Source organism: Serinus canaria, chromosome 2 (assembly GCF_022539315.1).
Source record: "Serinus canaria isolate serCan28SL12 chromosome 2, serCan2020, whole genome shotgun sequence".
NCBI classification, from domain to species: Eukaryota; Metazoa; Chordata; class Aves; order Passeriformes; family Fringillidae; genus Serinus; species Serinus canaria.
Genome location: NC_066315.1, coordinates 97,445,754 through 97,466,191, shown reverse-complemented (window position 1 = coordinate 97,466,191; position 20,438 = coordinate 97,445,754).

Genomic DNA, 20,438 nt, shown 5'->3' with positions numbered 1-20,438 from the left:
CAAAAGGCTGAGAGAGCTAACTGATGACACTTTCCAGGGTCACTTTCAATAAGATTTGAATGATCCTAATGAATGGGAGATGTTCCTAATTATTCAAGGCTCAAGGATATTAACATGAGTTTTGAGGTATCCTAAAAATGCCCCATGAAGTTGGATCATCCAATGTGCCTAATTTATACACTCAACAGTATGTGAGACCTTGTTTATGCTCTTAGTGTCAGTGTTACTTTTATAGTTTAGGTAGGCCAGAATGGGATATTTAATTTTAACTTGTTGCTGAAGATTATCAGATCCTGAAAGGTCGGTGTGGATTTCATAAAGCATGCAAATTTATACCAGCTAAGACAATAGCCCATTGGCACTAAAACCCCTGCTTTCCTTGTGTTTCCATTTCCTGCTGAGTGAAGAAGGTTAACTTGTCATTGCCTGGATCATTAACTTTTTGGAGAGAGATTTTTGAATGCTCTCATACATAAATTTACATGGCAAGATGAACTTCTCAACTCCATAAAGTAGACATTTCAGAATCTCCCAAGGACAGCATTTGGAAATCTGCATTTTGATAAGCAAGTGAGGTTTTTTCAGAATGTAATTTTGAAATGGCACTGAAATACTATTACTGAGGTACAGGGATGATGTATGCATGAGGTAAACAGAAGTAAAAGTTCTCTTTGTTTGCTTCATGAAAAGGATCACACTCCCCAAAGACAAATTTGTTTAACATGCGTGGAGCTACAAACAGGCTACAAATGGTTGCTAATTTTTTTTTAAAGTCTGTATTGAAAGAAAAGCGTAATGGAAAAAGAATTAAGTCCTGACATGACTATTTTGTTTGTATTCAAATAATACATAGAAGCTCAATGCAACTGCATACTGTCATAAATTTCCCACATTTCACCTATTCTGTCCTACTGTCCTGTAAACTTCAACAGCACTATCCATCTGCAGCTATGTGCACCAGCTTTTTGACAGCAATTAAAATTGGCATGTAGAGGCATTCTGAGATGAAATCTTATAATTGACAGGCTGAGACACTAGCCAAAGGGGTATTCATTTGGGTAATCCCTGGGCTGAAACACTGCTGGTTTGTCAGCCTCTGAAATTATTGGCAATCTCACCGACTGTATCTAGCAGCTGAGAGGAAGCTGTGCCAACTGGTGGCAGGCTTCAATAGGTTTAGAAACGCCATCAGTGTAATTGTCATCTTTAACACTGAAAAGTGCTTATCTGCCATTGTGATAAGTGTGATAGAAACTGTGTAAATAGAAAAGAGCCAGCAGAGCCTTGGAAAAGACATTCTGCATTTACTGTCCCCCACTGCTCTGAGCTGCCTGCAAACAGAAACTTTAAAACAACAGGCAAATATCTCATCCCATCAAGTACAAAGCATTACGAGAATGACCTCGGTGAATTTCTCTGATGCATTGTGCTACATGGCAACAGGGGGATGAGGGCAAGAGCTGGCAGCTCTCTGGATCAGACAGATGCAAGATGGGACTGTGTCTCTGTTCCTGACACTGAGAGAGCCAAAAAGCATGAGGGCTGGATAAACACTTACTGGAGTGTTTTGAGCTATTGTTAGTTTGCTTTATTCAGGGGAGGATAAAAACCCCACCATATTCTCAAAGCTTTAAGTATTTCAGTACAAGGGCCTTTGAACTAGCACAGAAATATTAAAGCTATATAAGTCATGCTGCATAGTGTGAAGCTGATAAAATTTTTCAGGTGAATTTTGATGGTTTTATTTTTAACAACAAACCAGACCCCTCTTTCATTGTACAGGATGCTGTATGCTGATGAATGGAAAACAATTCCATCATCTAAAAGCCTGTAAGTGTTAAGGCATGATGTTAGAAAAAGTATGGATAGTTTTGAACTAATTTCATTTTTAAGTGCCATAGCATTAAAAAGAATAAAGACACGAGAGAAACAGATGAAAGTTTTTCTAAAGCAAACAGTCTGGAAGAAATTGTTTTTGTGTATTAACTATTTATTTTAAAACAGCCAAATTGAAACAAGTCTAATTCTGTCTTTTTGAAAAAGTAATTGTTTTCCTGCTTTTTCTGAATGATGTAACATATGCACACACTTACACACCCATAGAGGAACACTAACATCTGTCAAACATAATTATATATAATGCTTGTCAGCTTCTCTTACCCCAGTACTTTACCTGTTGAGAGAACAACTCAGCTGGGTTGCATGAAATGTCATTTCATGGGAAAATATTTTTACTTTTTGCTTGATTTATAGTGTGGGGATTTTTTCAAGCTGAAAGAGAAAATTTCATTTGTTGTGTAAAATATATTGGTCAGCACAAATATGTCAAGTAAAATCAAATTAGGATTTTCTATTTTTTTTTTTAATATGCTAAAAATATTTTTTGGGGGGAATTTTATAAGCCTTCTCCTTAGTGGAATCCTTCACCAAGGATTATGGGCCCATTAGGCACCTGCTGTGTCATTGCTGGCCTGTTTGCACACAGTCCTCATTCAAGTGTTACATGTCTGTCACAAACCTAATTTTGAAAAGCATTTGAGTCTTCTGCATGGCATTTCCTGAGGTGCCTGTGTCTCTGTTTCCAGGCAAGCTTGAATTTTTTATCTCAGGCTCAAGTAGGGGTTTGTTCTTACAAGTGGGCCTGCTCACACCTGCTGAGTCTGGCTCTATCCAAATTGCAGCAGGAGCAAATATTTCCTTTCATAGAGAGCTGTTCAAGGAGCCATGGATTATTGGAGGAGGCCTCCAGCCCAGCTGGAGAGAGAGCTATGCTGAATTTGCTACTCTGGCACCTCAAATAGCCTCTGGGAAAGTGTGATAAAAATCAAGGCAAAGTGACCCAACCAGGGAGAAAAAGAGTCCTCAGACTGAAATTAGGTAATTCCATTAAGTGATGCTACAGATTTCCTGGAATGGAATTAGAATGAGGCAAGGGTGATACAGCAACTTTGAGAGGAGATTCCTCTATCTGAGGAGCTACAGGGCTGTGTTTGTGTGGTTCTGCACTTCAAGCTAGTGTGTTTCAGTTGGTGGCACTGCTTGACAAACGAGACTGGGCTGGCAAACACCATTTTCACATGAAGTCAGGAAAATCCAACCACAATTTGTATCTAGACAAGGATCCCCCACATGTTAAACCTGCACACCTGCAAACCTCCAGATCTTTAAGGAATTGAATATGCTGGAAACCTCCTAAGATCCAAAGGTGGGAGTTCCTCTCCTGATGTGCAAAAATAAAGGGTCAACTGGGACAGTGTGTGTGTTATTATTTAAGAAAAAATAAAAAGGAAAAGCATATTTTCATACTCACTTCTTGTACGGGAGAAAGTCTTTACATAAATACCTAATAAATTTCTTACAAATTTATGTTGTTAAAATAAAACACATTTTTAAAAACGTATTTCTTTTCAGAGTCTTTTCTGCTCTGCCAAGAGAAGGATGAATAATGAGCATTTGAAGCACAAGCATGATCAGAACAGAGCATACACTGAACTGTTAGTAAGATTGCAGATAGCAGCAGAGCCTTTTTAGATCTCTTTGATTAGTAAAGTGAAACTTTTCCTTTGTACACACAATGTTCCACCATGTATTTACACAATAAATGGAGATGAATCAACATCTTATCTCTAATGGAGATTAAAGGATCTCATTCATAAAATAACAACTCAGAAGCATCTGCTTACACATACTTATTTAGACAATATGATGCACAGTTTGGTTGCTTGTGGAAATACAGCACATGTGAAATAACACCAGTGGCATTCCCATATTTAACAGACTTGCATAAAAGTATACTGTGCTACTCACAATATTGAAATTATTCTAATGCAACTGCAAGTAAATATTTTTTTAGTGTTTCTCTAGGATTATAGGGGTTTTTTTTACACTTCACGCAAATAAGGATAATGAGGTTCACTAGTTTAGTAACATCTTTTTCTAATTTCAGAAATAATTGCCATCAGGAACTTAGTGTAGATTGGCTATTTGGTGAATATGCAAATAGTGCTCCTTCCTTGTATTCACTTTCAGGAAGGACCTAAAATATTTAGGTTTTATTTGTTGTGAACAAATAAAATAACTGGAGTTTCAGTTCTACATAGGAAAAGGCTTTTATAAAAGAAACCCACAAATTGCACTGCACTATTCTTGGCCAGTCTGGGATGTTTTTGGTTTACTGATATTGGTCAAGTTAAGCACCACTGTTTCACCATGAAATATACTCAGTGTAAAGCCAGGGAGCAAGTGTAACATTTGAAATTTTTATTTAACACTTACAGTACAAGCATAATCACCTGTAGGCTCAGAGGAAGGCTGCACTGTAGGTCGTCTAACCTGAAGCCAGAAAGCCTGAATGTTTTTGTGGCAAGTAAAGATTGATTAACAAAAAAAATACACACTCCATTAATTTAAAGATATTCTCATCTCACTAACCTGCTTTTATTTTTTTTTTTCTTCAAAGGCAGTTGTTCTTAATTTAGATATTTCTCAGCAGTGCAGACAAGCTCTGATTTTCTAATGAAAATTCTGTAGAATTATTTGGACAATATTTTCTTGTAACGATCTGAAAAGCCCAAAAAAGTGCCATAGAAAGAATGCAATTTTTGAGTGCATTTTACTGTAATGGTCTACCACATGTTTTCCCCTCTTTATTAACTTTTAATAGGCATTTTTTTAATCCCTTGTTGGATCTACTTAAGAAAAAAACCAAAAACCCATTTATTTAGTACAATGAAGAATGTGTCCTTGTGTGTTCTGAAGAATAAAATCGTAGAATTGTAATAGAATGGTTTTGGTTGGAAGGGACCTAAAGGGACCAACCAGGGCCAGGGACAAGATGTCACCTTCCAAAACAAGGGGGCATGAAGTCTTGTCCAACCTGGCCATGAACATTTCTAAGGATGAGGCATCCACAATTTCCCTGGGCAATCTCTTCCATAGTAAAGAATTTCCTCTTAATATCTGATCTAAACCAACCCTCTTTCAGTTTGAAGCTATTACCTCTTGTCCTATCCCTGCACAACCTTGCAGAGCACGCCTTTCCATCATTCTTTTACGCCCATTTAGGTACTGGAAAGTTGCTGTCAAGTCTCTCCAGAGCTTTTTCTTCTCCAGGCTGAACAACCTCAACTCTCTCAGCCTGTCTTCATAGGAAAAGTACTCCAGCCTTGTGATCATCTTCATAGCTCTTCTGGACCCACTACAACATGTGGAGTTCCACATCATTCTCATGTTGCAGGTCCCAGAGCTGGATTCTGTACTCTGGATGGGGTTTCACCAAACCAGAGTAGAAGGGCAAAATCACCTCCCTCTTCCTGCTTTTGATGCAGCCAGGTTGCTGTTGTAGCTTTCTGGTATGCAAACACATGTTGCTGGCTGATATTTGGCTTCTCAGCAACCAAGACAAATCCCTCTCCTCAGGGCTCTTGGTCCATGCTTTCTACAGCCTGTGTTTTTCCTTAGGAGTGCTTCAAACCAGGTGCAGGACCTTAAACTTGGTTTTGCTGAGCCTCATGAGGTTTGCACATGCCCATCTCTCAAATTTCTCAGGGTCCCTTCTTTGCACCTTTGCATCCTTTCCTGCACAGCTCAGTGCTGTCAGTAAACATACTGAGGGTGCACTCAACTGCATTGTCCATGTCACTGACAAAGATGTTTGACAGCACTGGTACCAGTACTGACCCCTGGGGAGTCATCCATCACGGGTCCCCACTTGGACACTGAGCTGTTTGCTGAAAATATTGAGTGTGACCATCTCGCAAGTTCCTTATCCGCTGAGTAGTGCATCCACCAAACCATGTCTCTCCAGTTTAGATACAAAGATGATGTGCAGGATAGTGTCAAGTTCTCTGCACGAGTCCAGGTAGATGACATTGGTCACTCCCTCCTCATCCACCAACACCATAATCCCATTGCAGAAGATGTCCAAAAACGACTGGCATGATTTTGCCTTGGTGAACTCATGTCGGCTGTCATCAACTACATTATCATTTTTCAGAGTTTCCAAGATGATTTGCCCCATGATCTTGCCAGGCACCAAGGTGGGACTGACTAGTATGTTGTTTCCCAAGTCCTCCTTATTTCCCTTTTTGAAGATGAGGATTACGTTTCTCCTTTTCCTGTCACTGTATTGTCATGACTTTTCAAATAAGATGGATAGTTACTTAGCCACTTCATCCACCAGCACCTTCTTGATCCATGGGTACATCACATCAACTCCCATGGACCTGTGTACCTTCAGGTTTTTTAAATTATCTCAGACCTGGTCTTCATCTACAGCAGCCAGTTGTTACTAGTTTTCCTAGTCCCTGCCTTGCCTTCTGTGACCTGGGCAGTGTGGCTGGAGCAATTGCTGGTGAAGACTGTAGCAAATCAGTCATTGACTACCTCAGCCTTCATCACTTACCAGGGTAGTTAGATCTCCCATTTCCTTTCAGAGACAGTCCACATTATCCCTAGTCTTTCTTTCATCTCCATTATAACTACAGCAGATTTTCTTGTTGTCCATGATATTCCTGTCCAAATTTTATTCTGCCCAGGCTTTGGCTTTCCTAATTTAATCCCTGCTGAGACAATTTCCCTGTATTCCTCCAGGGTTACCTGTCCTTGCTTCCACCCTCTGGTAGGCTTCCTTTTGGTGTGCTTGAATTTGTCCAGGAGCTCTTCGTTCATCCATGCTGGTCTGCCAGATCTTTTTTTTTTTTGCTTGACTTCCTCTTGTTTGGGATGTATTGCTCTTGAGCTTGGATAAACCTGAATGTTAACTGACTTTCTGGGGCCTTTTTCCCCTAATAAACTAACTTTCTTCACAAAAAAATGAAAGGTATATCATACATGGGTGAAATACCCTAGATTAAAAAGGTCAGTAATCTCCTTTGAATTCCTAATACCCAAGATCTGTTTGCTATCCATTTTCTCATATGCTGCAGCACAGGCATTATAAGGACAGTCTTAAAAAAGTAGATCTGTATCCAAGGCATATAGAGGAGGACTGTTCAGATGGTTTTGTAAATTTTTTTTTAACTTTATATGCTCTTCTTCAGTGACTATTAAGGATTTATCTTTGTAAGATGTGCTTTAAAGAAGTAAAAGGCTGAATTCAATATTCATTGAATATCCAGACTTTTGTTAGGCATAGTCTCAGAGTAATCCTAATTAATTTTTTCCCTTGCAAACCAAAATAAAATCCTAAGTAAGAAAATTCAATAATAATTACCTAATCAAAATATATACGTAAAACAACATAAGCAAGAAAAAAAAATTAAGCCTCCTCTGGAATTCAGTTTACTTTGTAAACCCTTCTGAGCTTCATCCTGGAAAGAAAGAGATAGACAAAATAACCTAAAAGAATCAGATGTCTCAACACAGCTTATTATTTATTGGAGAAAAGAAAAAAAATAAATAAACGTGAAAAGGAAATGGGAAGATCAGTTTTACATGAGCAATAAACAGCAATGTTTTTTTTGAAATATCAGCTCAGAAAAGGAAGAATAATAAATAACAAGAGCATCTACATTAACAAGAATAGTGATAAGCCAAGATGATTATAGTATTTTGCAGATTGTTTTGAGGCACTTTTTTGCCTTTATATGTTAGAATAAAACCTATAATCTTTTGCCATCAGATGAGAAAACAACAATTTTAAGCTATTTGATACAAAACTGGTTGATATAAAAACCAAAAGTGCTGTGAATGACGATGAGAAGTTTCATGACTGCATTTTGTAATGTTGAGGTCATTCAGTGAACATATGTATGTAGCATTATTATTGGGAGAAAAAAAAAAATCAGTGCAGGCACAAAATACAGTCAAGATCTTTTTGTTATTACTGTTATTATTTTCCAAATAAATTCTCTGTTGAATGTTGATCTATGCTGGATGTGGCTGTTTGATTTATTTTTTTACAATACAGCATAATCAGACATTCCTGATACCAATGCAGCTTGTTGATGAGTATCTTATTCTGAACTTTGTGGTAGTTAGGGGCTATGGCAGTCATTTCAGATAAATTAGAAAAAAATATTTGAAAATAATTGACTTTGTTTAAATGGAAACTCAGGATGAAGTAAATGATTATGAGTTTTGTTGAATAATAAGAGAGATTGCTCTATGTCTTGTTCTAGGCTTCATCTGCAATGTAAAGTTTTGAAGTCATTAAATCGGATTTCATCCATATCGCATGACTTTTTATCAGCTGAGGGGATGATTTTCTATCATACCTACATTTCTTTGCAGTTAATTTCATTCTCACACAAATAAAACCTAGTTTGAACAAATTCTTTGCTATCTGGTGTTTCAGGAAGACAATATTGTGAACTATAATTCACCTTGCAATTTTCTTATTATATTCTTATTGCCTCTATTCATGTTGCTTTGCTCTGTGTGCTTGTTTTGTTTTTCTATCTTAATCACATAGGTAAGAATATGTCTTTCTTAAAATCAGTTGGCCCAGATTTCATAGTAATGAAGCTAAAAGTGAATTGGTAAGTTGAATAAATACATTGTCTTGTATTTCAATCATTCAGAATGAAATAGACTTCTATAAAAAATTAGAATATAGACTGGTTTAATTCCTAGGGTACTTAAAAGAAAAAACCAAAAACCCAAGTCAGAATACTTAGTCTAGAGCTTTTCTGATTTTGGAAGTTTTCCATTTGGCAGAAATAAATAATTTACTTGTTTGATTGACAAGCTTACGATGAACACTACTTGTCCCGAGAAATTTACAGAGAATTTTTTGAGACTTTGGTATCAACACTGGTTTTGGGAAGGCTGCTGGAGAAGACAGGTGAGAGGGGCAACATACTGTGGTGGCTCCTACATTTCATAAACTCAGTCCCAGTGTCTCATACATTGGTTGGAGAGTTCAGAGGGTTCTCAAGCACCTTATACCATAGGAGAAAAATACCTGCAGCTACCGTATGACAACACATTTTAAAACTTTAGAGAAAGTCTGGTAATTTATAAATGTTCATAGGATGGATACTTAATTACAGCTAGGATTGGGGATCTCTCATATGTTAAGGTTTCCTTTTGTCAGAACTATGATGCTCTGATGTATTTCCCATGGGACATAAGAAGTGACTGGCATATTGCAAGACGGAATATTTAAGGGAGGGTTGAGTTTGTTTCAGGTTCAGCTGGAAAGTCATTAAATTCAAATTACCTAACATATTCTAAGATTTTTAGCTGTTGATATATTTTAGCTACAAGAAATTGCCTCAGAACATCTGAACTGAATGGAAGATATACAGTTAAGTTCTTTTGATTCAGTAAAATTTACATGTTATTGTCTTAAAATTTTGCTATCTCAATGTAGATTTTAATCAAGGCATACAAGACACCTAAGACCTTACTTTGTGTATATCAGTATAGCATAAAACTGCAGAAATTTCAGCACAAGCACTTTAAATAATTTTTCAAAGTCCACCTCACAACCCAAGAAGATCCAGAACCAAAACCTAAATCTGCTTACAAATCTCTTTTCCTTAGTAAGGGAAAAGATTGTTTTTCTGATGTTTTTCTCAGTGAATTAACATAATCCTTATTAATTTTAAATAAAATATAAAATCTTTATGTCTTTTCATTCTATGGTACAAAAGAAAATATTAATAAAATACAATCTAGAAGAGAAACATAACATTAGAAGCAGTACTTCAGCTACAGGACCTTCCTTGAGCTTTAACCAAATATTGAACAATGTTAGATTAATTTATCTTCTAATCTTTTACTTCTTCCCCCCTTCCCCGTCAATCGACCCCACCCCCCACCCCCGACCTATTTAAAATTCCAAATTCCAAGAGTCTGGGGAATTGGTCTCTTCAGTTGAACAAAGAGGTACAATGCCATTAATAATATTTAATTTCTGGCCTTCCACTCAAAAACAGTTTTAGTTTAGATTTAAGTGCTCCTACCAATAAGGAAACATTCATGCTCTAGAAAAAGAATGTAATTGCATGCTGAAATTTGAAATAAATTCAGCATTTACTTTCTTGTTTGTTTGGTTTCTCATTGTTTTCTTGTTTGCTTGCTTTTTTCCCAGTGGACCTGGGTGCTTTTTGGAATGCAGTCATAGTTGAATTACTGTAAAGGAAACAAGATAGAAGGTCATATTTAAATAAGATATGTTTAAATAATTGACTTATGATAAACTTCACTTTGAAAATAGAAGATCAATGAAAATTAGATGCAATGGAAAAGCAGGAAATATTGTGTAACTATGAAATATTATTTTTCCTATGGTCTCCTCTTTCTACAGATTTTTGAAAAATTCCCATACAGACAATTTTTTATTTTTCTGAAGGGTAGATCTATGTTGCATTCATTATATTTTTCAAGCTGAGTTTATCCACTCTGGCTAGACAGACATAATCCTTAAGAGACAGATTTAGGGAATATTTCCATGCACATTTTGTAGAACATAGAATGACAATTTTATATAAAACCAAACCCATAATATATATAAAAAAAATCCTGTAAAAAACACATCATTTGACAAACAACATAGAGAATGAAAGGCAAGATGGCATCTTTGCAAAGAGAAGTAGTTTCTAAAATGCCAGAAAAAAATATCTTGGTACTGTTGATGCATAATCTGACTAACAGAGCAATCCTTATCAGAGAAACAAGATCATTTTGCTTGGCTCACACTGCATTATTTTTTAATTTTGGATTGAAACTTGAACTAAAAAAAAATAGATATTAAATTCACATAATTTATTTTTCTATCCATTTGGAAATCCCAAATGCACATCTGTGGCAATCATGTTGAATTTTAAATTTTCCAGTATTTTTGCAACGGAGCCTTTCATGGAAAAAGAGGCATATTCTTCTCCTGGTCTCCAATTTTATACATGAAAAGCAAGGAAGTCAGCCTGTTTTCCAAATTTATTAGCTCTTTCCTTGTGGGTGCTTTGCACCATTTCATTTACCCTAAAAGTGAAATCTAGACCTAAACAAAAGGAAAAGACCCTTCCTAACAGGAAATGTCACCACAAGGTTCATAAGATATAACCAACAGTTTGTGTGTCTTTCCTGAAGTCCTTGCATGTGGATAACCAATGTTTCTGGGGCTTTTTTCCAGCATTGTTAACCTAGGAAGCTTTTGAAGCAGATAGGATCACTGGGATCACAATTTCTTCACTCCTAAGTGAAAAAGGGACTCAGCCTTGACTGGCTCTCTAGGAGATACGATAATGCATTTAAAAGCAAACTTATACAATTAAAAGTAGAACTAAAATGTATCTCTCCACATGTATCATAAAACTAGTTCTGCAGAGAACACACTTTTCTGCACTTGAATTGTGAGTAGAATGTTAAAAATAATGTCAAATGTGGATTAAAATCTACAGCTCTGTAAATGCAACACATTTTCTTCTTGGAAAGAAAAAAAAATGGTGTGTACTCAAGTTTAATATGGTAGGTACCAATTAATTAATTCTAAATATAAGAAGATAAAGTTTTCCTAGTTATTTTTGACAGTTTATGACTCAAATAGTTAATGTATTATCTATTACAGGGTAATTTTAGTGATGCCAATCAAGATATCTTTAGAGTAATAGCTACTACTGCTTACAAGTGTCAGATGTTTTATTGTAAACCAGGAGAGAAAAAAAAAAACAACGAACAACAAGCCAACAAGTAACACCCACCAACTACTCACTTCCAGAAAATAAAAACCCTTTCTGCCCTCATTATTTGTGATTGTGGATAGACAAAAAAACAGAGCACTTCAAAATAGACAATTTTAATAGAAGCCACTATTTTATATGGAAAGTGAACACTGACAAGCCTTCCATCAAATTAATTATCTGAAATTTGTAAATAAATTTCTGGAAACTTCCCAAGTTCTCTGTAGTTTAGTGATGTCCTTTGGTTCTCATGTTTACAATTTGATGCTAAAAATTTATTGCCAACCTGAATTTGGAAGCTAGCCTGTGAAATCAATGCCTTCATAAAAGGCTGGAAAGACATTTCAATGAATGACAAGTTCAAGCTATTAATTTTCTCTCTCTGAAATCCCAGATAATTTTCTATGATTCTGTTAAACTTGGAATAATACACTTCACCAGTTTAGAAGCTACAGAAAACTCTATTGCAAATGTACCATTTTTAATGTATTTTGCATTATTTTAACCTATTCTTGAGTCAAATTGTACAATAATTAATTGATAAAAGATTGAGAAAGAATTTCCACTTGCCTAGATACATTAGAAAAGATAAAAAGCCACCTGGATTTTACAGAACACTTTGAATTCAGGAGTCTATTTAAAAAAAAATGTATTCTGGTTCATACAAAGCAGTAAAATAAGATTTAGTCTATTTTACAGGTAGAAAAATCAATCTAGATTGTCTCAAAGTCACTAATATTCCAGAGGTTTGAACACTGGTTTGATTGAGATTTTGTTGCGAGACTGGCACTCAAATACAGTAAAACATAGGTCATAAACAAAAGGTAAAATCCTAGAATATCTAAATCTAGAAACCATTTCAAGGCACATGAAGGACAAGAAGTTGGTTAAAAGTGATCAGCAAGGATTTGCAAAGGAGAAGCCGTGTTTGACTACTTTTGAGAGTCTTCTGTAATTAAATGATTCAGTGGGTAGGTGGGGAGAGAGCAGTGGACTTTGGATACCTCTTCCTGTGGAAGGCTTTTGGCTCTGTCTCATGTAAGATCTTAAAAGGCAAGCTGCTGAAGTACGGGCTGGATAAGCAGAGAGGTGGATTGATAACTGAGCCCAAAACATTGTCATCAGTGTCATAAAGTCTGGTCAGAGGCCAGTACCAGGCAGTGTATCTCAAGGATCCATACTGGCTCCAGTCCTCTTCAAGATCCTGTTAATGATCTGGGGGAAATGCTGAAATAATTCACATTCTATTCTACAAAAGAGATATTTGGCTTATGGAGAGGAAAGAGGGCAAACCTAGGACCCCCTGCCAATGCTAGATATGGCAATGCAGGTCAACGATAACTTATGGGGCTCTCATAAGGAATCATCTACATAATAAAAATCTTTCTCAAAAAAAAGTCATTCAAGGAAATAGTAGAGTGAAAAGTTATGACTGAGTTGTAAAACCAAATGCTACAAAATCTTGAAGCCAGGGAAGCTATTACTGAATGAAAAAACAAGTTTCACTCTCTTGACAGCTGATTCCGAGAGATGGATGTCAATATATAACAGAACGAAAATATGTTTTAAAAGCAATTCCAATTGAAACAATACGACAACAACTGAGGAGGAAGTTAATGGTAAAAAGAATGTATGAAAGATTAGAATGTATGGAAGAGAAACACACCAAAACAACCATTATTATAGACTTAGCCTTGTTTTAGTCTGGGCTCATGCTGGAGTCCCAGCATATCCAACAAACTCAAATCAGTGTCATGACATTGCCTCAAACATTCATCAGGAATATATGTATATATATATATATATATATATATATATATATATACACACACACATACACATGGAGCTGATAAAATGGTTGTAAAATATCTTACTCCAGAACCTTCTACCAGGAAGTGTAAAGAAAAAAAGAAGAAATGAAAAAAAAAGAAAATCAATGAAAATCAATGGGCAAGTATCATCAGCTGAGATAGCTGTTGTCACGTACTGAACAACCATAATTGGTCTTTCTCAAGTGGTGCCTTTTGTGAGATTTCAGAATATTATGGGAACATTTTCATGCCCCTTGGACAGACAGAGCTCATCATGCTTTAGGACAGTTTATTCTGGAACCAGGCACCTTCTTCCAGTTTAACTTTTTGTGCACTAGATTTGGGTATCTTAGATTAATCATCAAGCCTAACTTACCATTAGCTGACCACACTGCTTAGAGTGAGGCACTTTGTGTAAGCTCTGACCTCATTACCAACAAGGAGGATGAGATGGGTGCTCCTTGCTTTTCCTAAACTTTGGCTTCTTTAAGGGAATGCTGGTTGTTTCAACTACAGCTCCCTTTTCTGGCCTCGAACTCTCCTACAGAAACCACTGCAGTCCCTGAACAGCAAGAGACCTATCATGGTGGAGAAACAAAGGAAGATCAGTCCATAACACCTCCTACTATTTCCTTTTTCTATTCTTTTATAAGAATTCTTGCTTTATTCTTTATCTTAGAGATCCTTTCCTATAATGGTCTCTCTTGGTCTGATTCCTCAATATGTGCAGTATTTCAAAGCTCTTCCTTTAAAGCAGTATCATTTCTCCACTTGCTGGTATTGCTTATTTTTCCTTCTTTATGACAATAATAATGTCAAAACAGAACAAACATCTGCTCAACTGCAGTAAATTATCTGGCTTTCCATTCTCTGTGCAGAGTAAAAATAGCTGAAGTTTATTTCATAAAGTGAGTGTTTTCAGGCTGTAGTATGCCTGACATGAGTACTGCTCAAAGGCAGAATTGAACCTTTTATATCTGGTTTAAAGTGCTCATCCACTCTCCCATAATTTCCAGCAATTTTTGGCCCAGAGTTTCTATAAGTCTTACATGATCAATTAATTAGAAAACAGAGCACCACTTGAAGAAACAAGTGATTCATAACGAAAGATCCACTTCTGCAATTTACAATGTTATTGGATTCTGTTAAAATAGTTAAGCCACAAAATACTGATGCATGTTCCCCTGAGAAGCTGCTCCTTTGAATTTGACCCCAACATTAAAATAATCCTCACAAAATTAGTCAGGATGAGGCTAATATTAGAGCACCTCTCTGCAGAGAAATGCAGGCAGGCAGGTGTAGATATGTCAGGGCAGGCACATGTGAACCTGTTGTGATTTCAGAGCTGCATAGTGGAGCTGCTTTTAGAACAAGTTAGCACGATTTTTTTCTAATACGGGTTTATTTATGTGCTTGAGTGATAATATGGTTTCTATAGCTACAGCTGGCTGGCATCTGGACAGCTCAGGGGATGGTGGGAATATTCACAGTGCTCCCTTTTTTATCACATACAGACACATGAACCAGAGTGACAGGAACAGAACAACTCCAGTGCAGATCCTGTTTGTGACACATTTCTTTTCCCACCTTTCCAGTCGCATCTTGTAAAGCAGAGCATGCTCCATGACTCCATATGCTGCATTGGGTACCACTTTTCACAGAATTTTTGGTGAACCCATCAAGCATTCCTAATCTCTTGCACAGAAACTCTTATTGTCTATGTATGCAGCAAAGTAAATAATTTTGAGCTGTTGAAGGATGGGGATCAAGATCCAGACTAACAATTTGTTTTTAAAGTTAGATTTACTATGACTGTATTTTTAGAAACCAGAAGTAAAAATGTTCATGAGGCAGAAAGATGTTGTGCATAAAGTGGCCTAGATAAGAAAATCAAACAAACAAAAAAAATGACGCTAGTTTGTATACCTATAATCAAATTGAATTTATGATTGTTTCTGAAACAAAATATCACTGCATGGAGTGTCAGCTGCATGGAATGATATATTTCTTAAGATATCTAAAATACATTCATGCTTATCACAGGAAGAATACCAAATGCTTTAGCATTTCTTACACAGAATAACAGTAAAAATGTTTATCATTTTTCTCCTCTCCTCTTGCAGCTGAACCCATATAGGTAAGCCACAAACAAGCCCGATTTGTTTACCAGTGGATTTTGCATTAACAGTTATGTGTTATTTGATAGAAAAAAATCACTTGGGAAAGAAAATTACTGAAATACCAACATTCAAAAGCCTTGTGTGAATCTATTCTGAAATGAATCCTTTAAGAAAGAATTAGAATTATTTGCAGAATTGGTTTACTAGAAGCTGAAAAAGAGAATGTAGAATAAAAGCATTTTATGTGGAAATAGTGTATTTCTAACCAAAGTATTCAGCTGATAAGTGACATAAATTTATTAAAACCTAGAATTAAAAATCCCATTCTGTTGCCACTGAAAAGTTAATCACAGGGTGAAGCTAATCCTGGATATCAGGATTTTCCCACCAATAAGCTTCAAAGTATATAAAATCAGCCCTACAGTAGCACATCTATGCTATACATGCTAAGACTTGAGCCCATATGAACCATCTTAAGTCAAAAAAAAATAAATAAAAGGAAAGAAATAAAATTAAAAAGAACCACAATGATCAGCATTTAAGTTAATATAGGAGCATGAAAGGTTGTATATAATAATCTACTTAGTGAAAGCTGCTTGTGCAGTAATTCTCAATAAGCACTGGATCTCTGGGTCTTCTGTAAAGCAACAAAAATTCATTGCTTAAATAGATGAAAAAACTGTTTTCTGCAACCATCAGAAAAATAAATAAAAAAAGCCAGCAGACCTAGCTATATCTCATTAGGATTGTTTCAATAGCTTTGCAAGATAACTTCAGTTGATGGAAGCTTTTAACACCACAAATACTCTACTGCAACAACAAAGATGTGTTAGTAGTTCAAAACTCAAGAGCTTAGTCCTATTGGTTTACTCCTAAGTTTTGCAGCAAGGCGCAGAAATCCAATGGACAAATAATAAGGTTCTTAGTGAAGTGTTTAGGCTAGACCAGAAATTCAGGATACCCCTTTTATAAAAAGGTTGGGCAAACATTTTCAGAATTTTTTCAGTAGTATAACATTGTATAAAACTTCTCATTGTTAAAGCACATGAGTATAGCCTTAATGAGTCAGAGTGCTTCTACAGACACACAGAATTTCCAGCAGGGCAACTGTTTAGTGATCTTCTTCCCATCCATTGGTCTTAAGCAAATCTGCCTGAAACACTACCCCCAGTAAATAGCTCCACATTTTTAAAAAAATCAACACTATAAATATCCCCAAAATGACATTATTTTTAGGACTTTTTAAATATGGTTTCTCAGCATATGGACTATAGATTGTTCCAGCAAAAAATCCTCAGTAAAAATAAGATACCTTCCAAGAAAATCAGTAGACACTTGATTATTTTCTACTTGTTTTATACAAGACAGGGTTATGTACGCTCCAGGACTTCAAAATATCAGTTTCAAGTAGTAGGAATTTAGAACATGTCTTGTAAATTGAATAATTAGGTTTTTTAATTAGCTGTTTTGATGAGGAAACGTGCATAGTCAAATAAGGCATCCGAGAGCAGAAGAAGGAAGTTTCTGAAAGCTATGTGAAAAATGCCAGTCACTTGTTTTTAAGATTTTAAAGGTTTAATAGTAATAAAATAGTTATAAAAATAGAGTAATATTAATTTCGACAATTTGAATTAAGACAATATGAAACAATAAAAACAAAGAGTTACGGACGTCTGGATACCTTTTTCTGGGCAGCACAAGCCTGAAAAAGGACACACGTTAACAGAAGATTAACCCTTAAAGACCATAGTCCGTTGCATATTCATACACCTCATACATGATGCATAAATTCCATTCAAACAAAGGATTCTGTATGGTCATAGTCAACTTCTTCCTCCTAATCCTAACAGTGCCTTCGAGGTGGGAAGAAGTTCGTTTCTTCTGATTAGAGGGCAATAAATTCTTTTTCTCTGAAAGATTTACATGTCCTGTGGCTGCTATCTTGCTGCAAGTCCTTTCTTTAGTAAAAGATCTTACATAGCATAGTTTCTATTTTAACATTTTTAGAACCTAAAACTATATTTAACACACTACTTAATAGAATTAATACAGCATTACTTTCTAACACAACACATGTAATATTCATTTTAATATTTGCGAAAAGCCAATCATAAAATATGCATTTTTCACAGCTATAATGACAAATTGAGCTGGACTACTGCCTGGAATATGCTCAAAGATTAGTCTAAAAGCTTAAAGTGTAAATAACATTGAAGAAAATATTTTTTTCTATTAGAAAATTTTGTTTTCCTCTGACATTTCGTCCCTGTCGTGGGAGGCGATTGGCACGTGTGCCAGGAGGGGCCGCGCCCTACCTCTGGCACCAGCAGGCAGGATCATGGTTCTGCCATGGGCCAGGGTCCTAAACCGCCAGAGGCAGCAGATAAATGTGGACCCAGCTCTGAAGGATCGGGGTGAAGGAAAAAAAGGAGGAATCTCTGTCTGTTTCTTCAAGCTGCTTTATTTCTTTCCCACGCAGAAGTGGTGCTGGGGCGGCACCACTTGGAACCAGCAGCGTGGCACAGGAGTTTTTCTTTCCCCCGAAATGAGGCAGGTGACTCAACACCCGTAGGCAGAGGCAGTGGCAGCGCCAACGGTGGCAGCCGTGCAGGAGATGGCTGCACAAGCAATCTCTCTGGTGGCAGAGGCTTTCCCATGGTAGGAGTGGGGCAGTTCATGCCACGTGGGTGTTCTCCTTTCTGGCTGCAAAGGGCTGTGCTGCACAGGTGCTGCGTGGGTCAGAGGAGGCAGTGGCAGAGAGCAGGAAAAAGAGAGAAACAGCACCTTTTATGGAGGAGGGGGGTGGAAACATAACCTAGAGCGGGAAAGCCACAGGCCAATGGCAAAAAGGAAAAATTGTAACTGACAGCAAATTCTCTAGATAAAAGGGTGTCTAGAGAGGCAGGATTTTTTTAGGATAGACAGGGAAAAATCTGGAATTATTAACTGCCACGGCGAGACAGGGGGCAAACAACCCCATACTGAGACTAAACATATTCCTCAAACCCCCATTGCTGTAAGCAGGGAGAGACCAAATGTTGTAAATGATCAAATCGGCAGCCAAATTTATAAAGAAAAAAATTATAAATTTATTAGATCGACAACCAAAAATAGACTATTTTAAAACCGCCACAGCCAAGACAGCGCCAACCCCGGACTTTGATGCTGGGTGAATCTGGTTAAAACTGACCTAGTGTCAGCGTCTCCCCAGAGTGTCACCCCAACTGCTCCATGCAGCCAGCTTATATACAGTTTATTCTGCCTGGAGCAGCAATGACATAAGATTTCTGTAAATCCCTTCATGTGTATAACGGGGCCTATACAGATTCAGTCCTGTACAAAAGTTAGTCCATAGGTTTGGATGGCTGTCTGGGCTCCTCGAGATAGTCTTCTTTTCACTTGGAGCCAAGAAGTTGCCCTTCCTCGATGTAATCTCTTCCAGGTTCTTTCTGTGAATGTTCTGGACATTCCTGGGAAATGGCTGATGATTGACTGGGAAGGACTCATTCATTTGTTAATAGCCATGATTTTATCTGGGCAAGTCTGGGAAATCTTTTGAATAGAGAGGAAAGCCTTGCTTCTGGCCATGGGGGTCAGAGGCATGGTTGGATCTTTATGATTTTTATACAGTTACCAAGCATGAATTATCTCTATCATACATTACACCAAATATCTTCAAACCCCCACTGCCACATTCCTCTCTTTACACTGTCGCCACGTATGTACTTTTGAAAACTCAGAGGGTGGTTCAAGGTATAATGTCATTTTAGAACAATCACAGAGGAAAGAAAATTGATGTTTCTCTCTCAGGTTCATCTTTAAAGCTTCTCTTTTAATGGCTTTTCAAGGTCTGAGTTTTTTCTGGTTTCTTCGTTTTTATGCTTTGTTATAGAATATGAGTTATGACTTAATGTCCTTATTTTGATTTTGAGATGCAGGACATTTTTTTTCTTTCTGGTCCTCACACATTCTTCTCTAAGGTACAGGTTGCAGGGATTCCCTTCAACTACTATGAGAGATAGCAGCAAACGGGTAAGAATACAAGAAGTCTTTTGGGAATGCCTTGGTTTAATCTAACATTTTTTGGGGCATGCCAGCTTCTGAAAAATGGCAGGGAATATTATATTTCCAAGAAGGCAGAAGCAATCAAACCTATGAAATTTGCCTAACTGTGATCAAAGAAAGAAATAAGCAAGAATTGTTGGGATTAAGATGATGTTACTTATCTAAAAAAACAGTTTGAATGCTTTCTCTACTTACATATGCATAATACTGTTTTCACCTCTTAAAAAAAAAAAAAAACCAACAGATTTTGGGCTGGTTGAAGTTCACTTCAAGAACCAATGGAACTTGTCTGGTTCTTTCTTGTTTGTTTGATTGTTTGGGGGTTTTTTTGGCTGTTTTTTTAATTTTATTTTTTAAAGTTTGTTTTGTTTTGTTCTGTTTTGTTTTGGGCAAATTGACATGAAGATTTCATTATCTCTTCCAGAAACATTACCTGTAGACTAGGAGCACCCATTCTTGGACTGTTAAACCACCAGACTTTAGAGGTCAAATTATTATTTCATACATAAAAAGGTAATAATAATAAAAATCAAGGAAATATGAGATCAGATAGCTTGTGTTTAGTGATCCTGATTACATCTTCGAAATTTTTTTCCATTTCCAACTCTCAAGTATTATAAAAATGCTTCTCACCACACTATCATGAACCTAAAATCTACAGTGAAATATTTGTAACATATCACTCTAACACAACAATATAATGGAAAGCATTTCTAATGTCCCAGGTTGCTGGAATAGCAGAAATGTGGTTAGGTGTCTCTAAGCATATTTTGCATCCTACAAAGATAAAAAAAAGGCTGAAATTCTTCTTTTAT